This window comes from Cebidichthys violaceus, unplaced genomic scaffold (assembly GCF_023349555.1).
Source record: "Cebidichthys violaceus isolate CVI_PGR_0920_01 unplaced genomic scaffold, fCebVio1.0.p SCAF_36, whole genome shotgun sequence".
Classification (NCBI taxonomy): Eukaryota; Metazoa; Chordata; class Actinopteri; order Perciformes; family Stichaeidae; genus Cebidichthys; species Cebidichthys violaceus.
Genome location: NW_027176550.1, coordinates 1772333 through 1784661, shown reverse-complemented (window position 1 = coordinate 1784661; position 12329 = coordinate 1772333).

The window sequence follows — 12329 nt, the reverse complement described above, 5'->3', positions numbered from 1 at the left end:
GTGAAAAATGGCCAAAACGATGTCTTTACACGTCTTGTTTTTTCAGTCCTAAACCCAAAAGATATTCAAAACATGTTCTAAAACATTGAAAAGATTGAATTTCAGTATTTGAGAGGCTGAAAACAGCATTTTCTGCCATTTTTGCATTCAAAAATTACTTTTTAAAGTAATTTAAAGGAAGAAAATTACATTTTTTATGTAACAAAAACTCCCTTAATCTAAACGGCCGGTGTTGCAGTCAGACCTGTTTTTTTCCAGGTTCAGATCATTTAGTAAAACATTTGTCCATTCATGTGCTGCAACATTTCTATCTCAAAGAGCTGCACAGTACGTTTCCACTTGAGTCCACATGGGGGCTTCAGTGAGCCACCGGAGTCCACGTCTACCAGTTTAGACCTGAAAGAGAATAATCAGCCAGCATGGTGATCACTCATGAAGAGTGACTTATTGTTGCCGCTTGAGGGAGCGTTGGCTGCAGGAATCTCCTCACAAACAACGGAGGATTTCAGCCATCAAAGGGGGTCAGGTGTACACTTGTTAAAACCGTGTGTGTGTGTGTGTGTGTGTGTGGGGGGGGGGGGTGTTAAAGCATCTTAAGTGTGGCTCGTTAATGCAGGCTTTTATTTTGACACATATAGTATCTGCAGCCACGGATGAACATTCATTTCGGGCGCTGACCTTTCAATTACAGAGAAGAAGAAGAAGAAGAAGAAGAAGAAGAAGCCCTCGGAGAGAACGTTCACCACCGGCTTTGTTTTCCTGCAACAGCTCTAAATTCAAGGCCAAAGGTGACTTCTACACTAGAGATGATCTTCTCCCCCCTCCTCCTCCTCCTCCTCCCTCTCCTCAGATAAGACAGGCACCAGAACTCTGCAGTACACGTGAGCTTTTTAAAAGGGGATTAGCGGGTCGAGCGGTGGGCCGACGAACAGCCTGTGTTCTGGAGTGTGAAGCGGTGAGATGAAGATGCATCGCTTCTGAGTCTGGAGTCCGTTTTGGGGACCAGAGGAGGAGGAGGAGGAGGAGGAGGGGTAGAAAACGGTTCTCACAGTCAGAATGGTGCATTGATACCTAATCATCACGTAACCAGCGACGGACCACCCTGTCGGACTCAGCATGCAAAGACTTACAGTGTAGGGCTCTGTTTGTTGTGGTTTTGTTCCATCATTTGAACAGGAAGTGACCATATCTGGACTGAGGAGGAGTGACATAAAGACGCCGTACACGTCTCTGGTAGAGACCTGTCAATCACTGTGTAGCCCCGCCCCTAAAGCATCCCCTGCTTTCTGGTCTGTTTGACTCTAAATGGAGCATAATGTACTAAATGAACATCATGCTGTATTGAAGAAGACTGTAAACTAGAGATTGAGACCATAAACTCATGTTTACAATGTTTACTGAGGGAATAAATCAAGAGAGAAGTAGAGTCATTTTAGACTAGACTTCTATACAACCAGAGGAGTCGCCCCCTGGTGGACACTAGAGAGAAGTAGAGTCATTTTAGACTAGACTTCTATACGACCAGAGGAGTATTGATCATTATTGAGATCCTTTTTGTCGTCACAGTGGCAGGAATGGTCTTCCATACAAATTTGGTTTTCTTTGGACATGGTGTATCGTGTCCATCTTTGGACCGACTACCCAAAATAACTGCGGCGCAGAGAGGAAGTCATTAAAATACGACATCATCAAACTAACTGGCAGCTTTGTGTTTGTCGCTGTTTATTCTGGTGTGGAATGAAGGGAGACAGACCAATCAGATACACCTCCTCCACCTCGATCCTCCACCTCAATCTTCCCCGCCGCTATCCAAAGTCAATTACCCCCCCCGGCTCCGTCCTCACATTTCCTCCCCCCCCTCCTCGTTCTGCTCTGGCAGGAATCAAAGTGTGAGATAATCTGAGTGGACAGAAATAAATAAATAAGGAGGAGGAGGCCCTGAGCCTCTCAGAGAGGTCACAGTCCAGCACCGTCACACGGACGGGTCGGTAATTATGGGAAGAAGATCTGACCGGGAATCCTGTCCGTCAGCTGCCACCTCACATCTCCATCTTCATCCGGGACGCTCACACACACACACACACACACACACACACACACACACACACACACACACACACACACACACACACACACACACACACACACACACACACACACACCTTCATCCATCTGCTGCGAAAACTTGAGATCAAAGACCAGAGTCAGACCTTTTTTCACAATACTGTGAAAATGGCTTTTCTTTTTTTTTCCCCCTTCAAGGAAAGAAGAGGCGGTGCGACTCAAAGCATTAATATTCCATGTAGTTCTCTCTCTCTCTCTTTCACACTCTCTCTCTCCATCTCTCTTTCACACTCTCTCTCTCCATCTCTCTTTTACACACTCTCTCTTTCACACTCTGTCTCTTTCACTATCTCTCTTTCAATCTCTCTTTCACTCTCTCTGTGTCTTTTTCACTCTCTCTCTCTCTCTCTCTCACTCTCTCTCTTTCACTTTCTTTCTCTTTCACTCTCTCTCTCTTTCTTTCACTCTCTCTCTTTCACTCTCTCTCTCTCTTTCACTCTCTCTCTCTCTTTCACTCTCTCTCTCTCTTTCACTCTCTCTTTCTTTCACTCTCTCTCTCTCTCTCTCTCTCTCTCTCTCTCTCTCTCTCTCTCTCTCTCTCTCTCTCTCTCTCTCTCTCTCTCTCTCTCTCTCTCTGCGTGGCTGCTCTTCATTAACACCCTGTCTGAGAGAGAACCCTCAGGAGGCCCTCACCTGGCCCCAGCATGTGAATACAGTAGAAACATCTCATATCACATGTGTTTGGCAGCAGACGGACAGAAGTGAAGAGGCAGCATTGAAAGCTTTGCTTCTACCCGGTGAACACCGGCTTGTTTGTTATTGAGACGCTCACGGAGGATTAAAGAGGAACCATGATCGACACGCCTCATTTTTAACTTGTGAGATAAAAAAGTTCCCGTGAGAGTTTGAGAGTGGATCAGGGGGAAGTTCTCCTCAAAATATCACTCAAGCTGAGGATTATGAGGGAGACGGAGTTAGGAGCTGCTGCTCCTCAAGCTCTGTTCAGAGTTTGTGACTGAATGCTGACTTTAAGGAGTGACTTGTGTTTGAATACGAGACAAAAAACCTCTTCCGCCTCCTTAAACACAATCACAGAGCGGCCACTCGAGAAGAAGCCTTGAATAATTTAACAGCTTCTATACGAAGTGATCTTTACGTTATTGGCTCAATATATTAAACATCCCTCATTAAGGTTATTACATTTTGTGTTGTGTTCATTAAGAGCACACCTTTAGAAAGCCTCTCATTGGACCTTAGTCTCAGTGGTTCCAGATGTTTTCTCCTGAAGTCACTGTAATCACTTACAGATCATCCGTCTCCCGATCACCAATGAGCGTCGTGAGTAGACGTCTGAGAGGTGATGGACTTCCTGCTGCAGCCGGTCAGTGAGTCGTGTTCTCATTAATAAAACGTGTTGTGAGATATATATATATATATATATATATATATATATATATATACACACGCTGAATCAGGCCGCAGTGACTCACTCCTGTAATGTAACGCGTCTTTGTTTTTGCAGGAGCAACAATTTATTGATTTTTCACATTTCCCTTTTAATTAAGCCTCCGGGTCTCTTCATAACGATCTATAATGGTCCCAGGTGACCTATTTTTAATCCCATTAAATACACTTTTGGTTATTATTTGTCACTTAAAGCTGTACTTGCCGCCCAATTTCACCAAAAAAAATGTGTCAACAGAAAGCTGATTTCAGTTTGTATCAAAGTAGAAAATCAAAAGTATGTGATGTCAAACGCAGCTTTAATTAAATTACGCTTCAGTCTTCTCTCACTTCCATCCACCCGCCTGCACCAGAACACCTGGTTTCAAAGCGTTCATACAGGCGATCACACCTTCTGTACCTTCTGTACATGTGTGCTCGTTTCCTGGAGAACAGAAGACGACGGGACAAGACACGTGCATCAGGCCCACGCAGACAAGAGTCCCGCAGGACAACCGGGGGATCGGAGTAACGTGTGACGGCCGGATGTGCGCCGGCGTCTTCGCTCCGTGTCCACTTTGAGCTGAACTGCAGAAAACACAAGTGACAGAGCAACGCAGCTAGCTTCTGTTCCAGCCTGTAGAAGCCCACAGATGAACACCGGCGTACCAAAGATGCATTTTGTTGCACAAAACAAGACGAGCGGCGGCCTGCAGCAATTAGCCGGATTGTTGTGAACGTCTGTGAACTGAAATCAGACGGGAGCAGAATAATGGCAAATTGCACATAAAAAAAAAGCCCATTCAGCGGATCTGCAGTCGATCCAGGAGCTCTGAACAGACGAGACGTCAGTCAATGCATCTGCACAACAAAAGCAGGGAAAGCACAGGTGGAATTCAGCACAATCACAACGGCTGCAGTCCGTTTGGTTGAGAAACAAAAAGGTGTTTTTGTGCACGATGACTTCCTGGCACAGCTAAATGGAACCGTTAGCGGCTGCAGCTGCTGCGCGTGACGTCGTTCAGAACGATAACGTGTGATTCATCACTTTAAGTCAACAGAGTCCAAGAGAAGACAAGAAAACAACAACGTGTTAGTTTGTCTCTCAATGCTTCACAGCTCCGGTCTCATTGTACTGAAGAACTGCTCAAATTGACCCAATTCATAGTTTCCTTTGTGAGGAAAACAGCTGGTCGCTGTAGTAAATGTTGCTTTTACTGGGGACTATTTTCAACGGCGGATTAATCCACGGTGTCCCAGACACACACACACACACACACACACACACACACACACACACACACACACTGTGGCAGAGGAAGAAGATATGTTTGGGCTCAGCTGGCTTTAAAGCAAAGGCATGAGCAACACTGACGCTCTAACAGAGAGCAGGAGCAGAAGATCTGGTGTAAATAGTCTGGAGGGTTATTAGATAAACGAGGAGCAGGTGAGTGTCAGGTGACTGGGACAGGCTCAAAGGGCCATCTGGTGGACAGGTAGAGAACGTCAACGAAGGGCCTGGAGAGGAGGTCTTCTTCAGGGGTTTGTTCACAATTACAAAAACATTTTAAAAAGACATTTGTTTTAAAACTTAAGCGACCTCCAGGCTTACCCAGAGCAGCTTCTTTGTCACCCCTTTCAGTTTTTAATTTACCCAGAATTCATGGCTTTTAATTTGTCCTAATTAAAAGGGTGTATTTAGACATCTGAAGTCTGTCAAGGTCTAAGGAATGGTCAAAATAAAACTTATAATTTCATGTTTAATTTTTTCTTATGGTTTTAATATTTACACATTTTTTCTTATTTTATTTCACTATTATTTTACCATGATTCCTTTATTCAGTATTTTATTTTGAGTTACTGAACTTAATTTGGTGTGCGTTAGTCTTTGTCTTCTTGTTTTTCTTTATTTTCTAAACACCATTTTTGTTAAATCATTTGTTAATTGATTGATTGATATAAGCATTATTGCACCATTCATCACTGTTATTGTACCTCCTGTAGGAGAACACAGCAGTGGTTTACAGAAAGTTACGGGTCGAGAGTGGACCGAGTGTTTTTAATAAGATGAGTGAATTTATTGCCCCGTTAGAGCTTCACTCTCCCACTTCAATAACTAGTTGGTGTGCATTGGTGAACAAACAACAGTGGAGAGGAAGTAGAAGCTCTGCGAGCTAACCGTTAGCCCTGAGAGCTAACGGTTAGCCCTGGGAGCTAACGGTTAGTCCATAGACTCTGCAGGTAATCTCCCTCATTTAAACCCCGACTGGGAAAGTTTTAGAAGTAGAGTTCTTAATGTTTACTTAACGGCACGCTTTGACTCTCATTCATCAGTGTTCTTAACAGCGTCTGCTCTGTCATTGTGCGTTATTAACTTGACAAATAGCCAAATTTGTTTCCTGCCGTACTCATTAGGAAACACCTGAGCTCCGTGTTCTCTCAGGCAACAACGAGTCATGTGGGAGGCGTTCTCCGGCTCCTTCCTCGTTGGATTTTAAAATAAACTAAATCTGCTTATGGTCGAGGTTCATCTGAGGAGTCGAACCGATCAACGGGGGAAACGGAGACGAGACCCGTGAAAAAAATGTCTTCGGGGCCGTTTTAACAAAAGTTCCCCTCGGTCCTCATGATATAATGAAAACATCCGTTACGCTAAACAGTCGGCGAGCGCGTGGAGAAGCTTGTTAGCAGGAATGTCAGCGGAGACACGAGGGGTCACACGGCTTCAGCCCACTCCATCACGAAATCAGTCCACGAGACAACGTCCACAGACACTGACTAAATGAGCAGAACACAGAGCGTCATCTGGTTCTGCTTCAGTCTACTGATATATACACCGTACTAACGAGGACCACAGGTGCATGAAATCAACCTCGTTAAGTCCAGGGCGTCGTCATTGACGGGGAACTATTTTAAGACGAAAACACGGACACGTCTCCGGATGGTTTCTAAGGTTTCAGCTCCAAAATGTTTTTAGGGGAAAACATCACTTCCTGTTTTAGTGACAGACTTTCTGCTATAATTAAAGGCTTTGGTGGCGGCTATAGTCCAGTCAGGGGTTAAAGAATGCAGTTCTTCAAATGATTTTAAACATTGAAATTCACCAAAAAGACGATGTTCTCGACTGAAAACGTTGACATGTGACGTCCTGTGTTCATTTTAATCTTTAGAGTAAAAATAATTCAGCCTGAAGAAGTTTTCTTTTTGGGAACTAATAAATGATTCCTTGTTATATTGGACGACGCGTCGTTATTAAGAGTGTCGAGAGGCTTAAGTGAGCTTAAGCGGCTCTAACTGTCACCATAAGACACATCACTGCTTATTTTAGTTAATTAGATCTTTACTTTAATTAGTTTATAGGCTTCAGAATAAGAGAATTCAGCCTGTTATGGTTGACGCTTGTGGGAAATAAGAAAAGTTCATTTTTGGCATTAAAAAGTTGGTCTATTGGTAGTTAAACGTGTGTCTTAGTCCACAGAGGAGACGTGTCGAGTGATGATTGGTTGTGAAAATGTTACCGAGGTTTGTTCTTTTTTAACATCTGTTGATTATTCTGTCTCTCTTTTAAGCTCTGAAACCAGAGTTGCTTATTGTTGGAACATTTGGAGTCTGGTGGCGTTCGCTCTGTGAATTAAAGGGACAGTGCACGTTTTTAGTGGCGTCCGGTGGATTTTTTTTTTGGCGGGTTGCAAACCGACTAAATACCTCTCAGCTCAGCTGCTTTACCAGCGTGAGGGAGAACTACGGTGGCCTGTTAGTACAACACGTGGTTCTTCTACGTGATTAAATAGTTGTTTTAAAGACAAATATATTCAGAACAGAATCATAAGTTATTTAGATATTGCTAAATATTGTTTCTAGAGCAGCATGTTATGTTTACAACAGCAAAGTCCTCCTGTCTTCTGTCCTCCTGGCCAGCAGAGACTAAAAGAGACGCCTATTAATTCTCTGTTTTGTGCATTAATAACGGTCCAAATCCATGTTTCCATCACTGCGGATCGGAGCTGGAGCCGATAAATACCTGCGACTCCTGCGGTCCATTTGTCCCCGGGAATGAATGCCGACTGCAACCGTTCCCACTAGAGACAGGAGCCAGATGTTCACAGGTGTTGCAAAGAGAGGAACCTTCCCACCTCTCTGAAACAAAGAGGGCTGTGATCTTGAATTCTTCTCTCCTGAAGGAAGAATCCTTTCTGGAATACTAATCGGGCTGAGAGCGACAACACCTCTGAGCAGGAAGAGAGAGCGGATAATCACCGTCTGTGTGGAGATGCAGCGAGGAGATAAACGCATCGCCGATCCACGGAGACGGGTTCTCCTTATCGGCTCTGACGGCGGCGACACACGTGAGAGCTTGACTTCAGGAGATAATGAAGACCTCCGCCGTGACGTCAGCCTCCCTAAACCCCCAGAAAACCACTTCTTCTACTAAACGTTGTTCTGCGTTCAGGATCATTCAACTGACTGTCCTCCAGTGTGTTTTGCAAATGTGATCTGACACACCGTCTCAGAATAAAGGCTGTGACCAAACGAGATTACCACAGGGATTTAGTGAAGCGCTGTGTAACAGATGACGAGTGTGAACACTGAAGCGTGAAAGGCTTTTTAAAAAAACTGCTTTTTAAACCCAAAGAGTCGCTATTTCCTCAGTAAACATGATATTTAAAGTGGATTTAATGTTTAATCAATAATGTAAAAGTTGTCTTTACTTCTAACCGGCCCGTTAATTTATTTACGTTAAAGTTAAGTTAAAGAATTCAAGACGATCGTAGCTGGAAGTCTTTGCGGCAGAACGTGCTTTAAAACGCTTTAAAGGAACCTTAAAGTGCGTCGCCATAGACAACTGTTACACAGTTCGTACTTATAGCTACGAAAAGCAACGCACTATGATTGTACGTCACACACGTAATCATTTTGAACGTAATCCAGCAAAGTAGTAGTGACACGCTGTGCAGAGGGAGGAGCTCTGGGTCTAAAAGCAGGACTTTCACCCAGGAGACCGTAGTTTGTGTCGAAGCCAAAAGTTAAAGTCGACTTATTTGTTACATAACTTCTATACTTTAGTAAACTCACCTCTGTAGTTATTTTTACCGACATGTTTAGCTTAGAGTCGGGACAGCGTCCCGTGTCATGGCTGGGTTCACCTGACTGTTTGCCTCTTTGTTAGTTGTTCGGTTATTTATTGGATATCGCGGCGTCCATCTTTCTCACCTTTGACTCTCACCGACCCGACTCCATACAAACACAAACACGCTGGCGTCGAGACAAACGGCCGATAACAGCATTCACATGTCTTTCATTTAAATTGAGAACAGCGTAGTTTGCCGTTCGTGTTCTTTTCTGAATGATAAATGTCACTTGACCCAGCCAGATACCGTCTGAATACGACACAGTTCCCGAGGAAAGCCGAGTGTTTTCTGAGCCGTGGGGAAGTTTGGATTTATCACGAGGGAGAATCAGAAATGAGAAAGAAAAAGAAAGTGACTGTTTCTATTGAACGGAGACTTTAGCTGAGGTAAGCGCTTCCTGGCCGTGGTGATGAATTGGTGGAGGCTTATTATCATTGTACAGTGTGGTGATACAATCTCAGCCTTTCCATAAATCCCCGGCTGTGTCCTTGGTTTTAAATTTACTATATGCAACAAAAACTTTCACTGCAGCAGAGCGACTCGCCGTGGTTTTCATTCAGAGGGGATTGTGCATGAACACAGAGCCTCTACAGCATTATACACATCCAGGCTCTCTGATTATGAATCTGTTGATTTGTGCCCCTTGAGTCTCTTACAGCACATTTAGGTGAAGGTCATGAGGGAGTCTTGTCACTTTGGGCCATTCAGGAATCCATCCATGCATCAAGATTCACTTCTAAACGTGTTTTGTTTTGAAGGTATATTCACCCTTTTGAGTTTGTGTGTTACTGTAAACGTGCAGTGCGATCACTGCTTTGTGCGATTCACTGGATCCGACTCCGCCCGATCAAACGTGACAAATCTGGCGAACAGAAGAAGACCTCCGGGCTCTAAGCTGCTGATGTTGTACTTGTTTAAGCGCGGCGGCGGTAACAAGCACAAAAAACCCCACAACAGCGAGATTACGCTGAGCTCTGGAGCCGCGGTTGCGAGAGACTCCGGGCTTTAGAGGATTTAGAACCAACGGAGACCGTCCCAATTTCCTGAATGCAGACGGAGGATAACGTTTGATCTCGCGTCACATTACTGAAGAAAACAACGACTCGGCTCTTCTCTCTCTTATTGGACGTAACCTGTGGAACATTTCCTCCTCAAATGAAGCCCAGCAATATAAAGAGCAAACAAGCTGCTGTTTCAGAGTTTCTGCAACGTCTCCGTTTTGTGAGAGAGACTATAAATTTATTTATATATTTTAGACTTTAACTCGAGTAGCTTTGTTTACGCCTGGAGACAAACTGCGTCTCGATTGTTTGCACTTCAACCGCTGTTTGGACGGAACAAAGCCGCCGATATTAAACCACATAGACTTTATGTTCTTTGTTTGCAAAACAGATGAACTGGAGACAAACTTATATATACATATATATATATATATATATATATATATATATATATATATGTATATACATACAGTAAACCGTCAGAGAGACTCTGAGGAAATATGCTGAGTGCACAGGGATCCTCTGGAACGTACGCTCATCGTGTAGTGAATGGATGAAGTTCAGGTGGACGCTATATGTTCAGGCTTTTGTTCCCACAGCGCACACTTCTTTCCCCCCCAGCAGGGATCTCTGAACTCTGCTTCACTGGTTCTTCAAAGACAGAAACCTGCTGAAACATTTACGGTCAGAGAACAACAACGATTCATTTTGAATGGACTGCATTGGATGTAACCAGCAAGTAATGTTTCATCATCGTGATGTTCATTCAGTACATGATGGTCGAGTAGATCGTCTCTGGTTTAATGTGTGTAAATTAATTGTCTACTATGGAGCCACAATAAAGAATAAATCTGGAAAAGAAGAAGTAATAAATGCGGAAATGTAAAGATGAATAAATAAAAGATTAAATAAGTGATTATTAAGTAAGCCCAGGAACCGACGTTTGTTCCTCATGTGAAACGAGAAGTACGGGTCGATTGTTCTTCGTCACGTAACTCACTTCTGTGTTTATTTGAACCCAAACGACGATCTATTTCTAAAGCTAGCTAGATTTGATGTCTAAACCTAAAGGCTGTATGCATGCAACAAGCATACGTTGAAGAGTGTTGCTGGCTTTCGTAGTAAAATGCACGAAAAATGAGGAGCAACTTCTCGTATAGGATGTTGAACGAGGTTGTACGTCGGTTTCTCGGGTTGCGACTTGCCTTCAGAAGTTAGACTTATCTTCAGGAGTTAAACTTATCTTCAGGAGTTAGACTTATCTTCAGGAGTTAGACTTATCTTCAGAAGTTAAACTTATCTTCAGAAGTTAAACTTATCTTCAGGAGTTGAACTTATATTCAGGAGTTAGACTTATCTTCAGGAGTTGAACTTATATTCAGGAGTTAGACTTATCTTCAGGAGTTAGACTTATCTTCAGAAGTTAAACTTATCTTCAGGAGTTGAACTTATATTCAGGAGTTAGACTTATCTTCAGGAGTTAAACTTGTCTTCAGGAGTTGAACTTATATTCAGGAGTTAAACTTATCTTCAGAAGTTAGACTTATCTTCAGGAGTTAAACTTATCTTCAGGAGTTAGACTTATCTTCAGGAGTTAATCTTATCTTCAGGAGTTAGACTTATCTTCAGAAGTTAAACTTATCTTCAGGAGTTAAACTTATCTTCAGGAGTTAGACTTATCTTCAGGAGTTAAACTTATCTTCAGAAGTTAAACTTATCTTCAGAAGTAAAATTTATCTTCAGGAGTTAAACTTATCTTCAGGAGTTAAACTTATCTTCAGGAGTTAGACTTATCTTCAGGAGTTAAACTTATCTTCAGAAGTTAAACTTATCTTCAGAAGTAAAATTTATCTTCAGGAGTTAAACTTATCTTCAGGAGTTAAACTTATCTTCAGGAGTTAGACTTATCTTCAGGAGTTAAACTTATCTTCAGAAGTTAAACTTAACAGAACCAAAAGTTTACGGCTCGCTGAGCTCAGATCAGCAGCTTTTCTTCTCGTGGCAGCTCGCCACAGGCTGCACTTCACCGCCGTGTTGTGCAGAATACAGAGTGTTTAAATTCCATACAGTAAACCGGTTGTTTTTTTCTTTCTCTCACTATTTGTTCATTCCTGACCAGAGGCTATACAAAGAAAAAAACAGTTTCATTGCATTTGATTAAAATCCTCCCGTTTCCTCTCTGCACAGCCTGCAGAGTAAATATGATCGTTCTGCCTCATCGCCTCACAATCCAAATCAAATCGCAGACCCTTGATATTGCTGCACTCCCAAGTTGTTGTTGCTGCTGCTGCCCCTGAAGCGAGCGAGAAACAGAATCTAACCAGAAAACAGGGAGAGGAGATGGACAACGGGGCGGAAAGAGAGAGAGAGAGCAATGATCAGTCGTTCTGTCTCTTCTGCTGCAACAAAGATTTAGCTCTAGCTGTTAAAATGGAGAACAGAATCCCCCGTGTAATCCTCGGAGACGGCCGGTAGGTCATCCTCCAATCAGCGTGACATCCGAACAGCCGTAGATCTGATATAGTTTCCCTCGCTGTGAATTATTTCCGGTGATTTCCTGAGTGTGGAGGGCGACCTGGGGGACCCGAGCTTGTCCGAGCGGAGACATTCATCTCCCTCCAGCAGGCCTACTTAGCTGGCAGTTGTTCTATTTCTACCAGTAACCCGTCGATGAGATCTTTAACTTTGACGT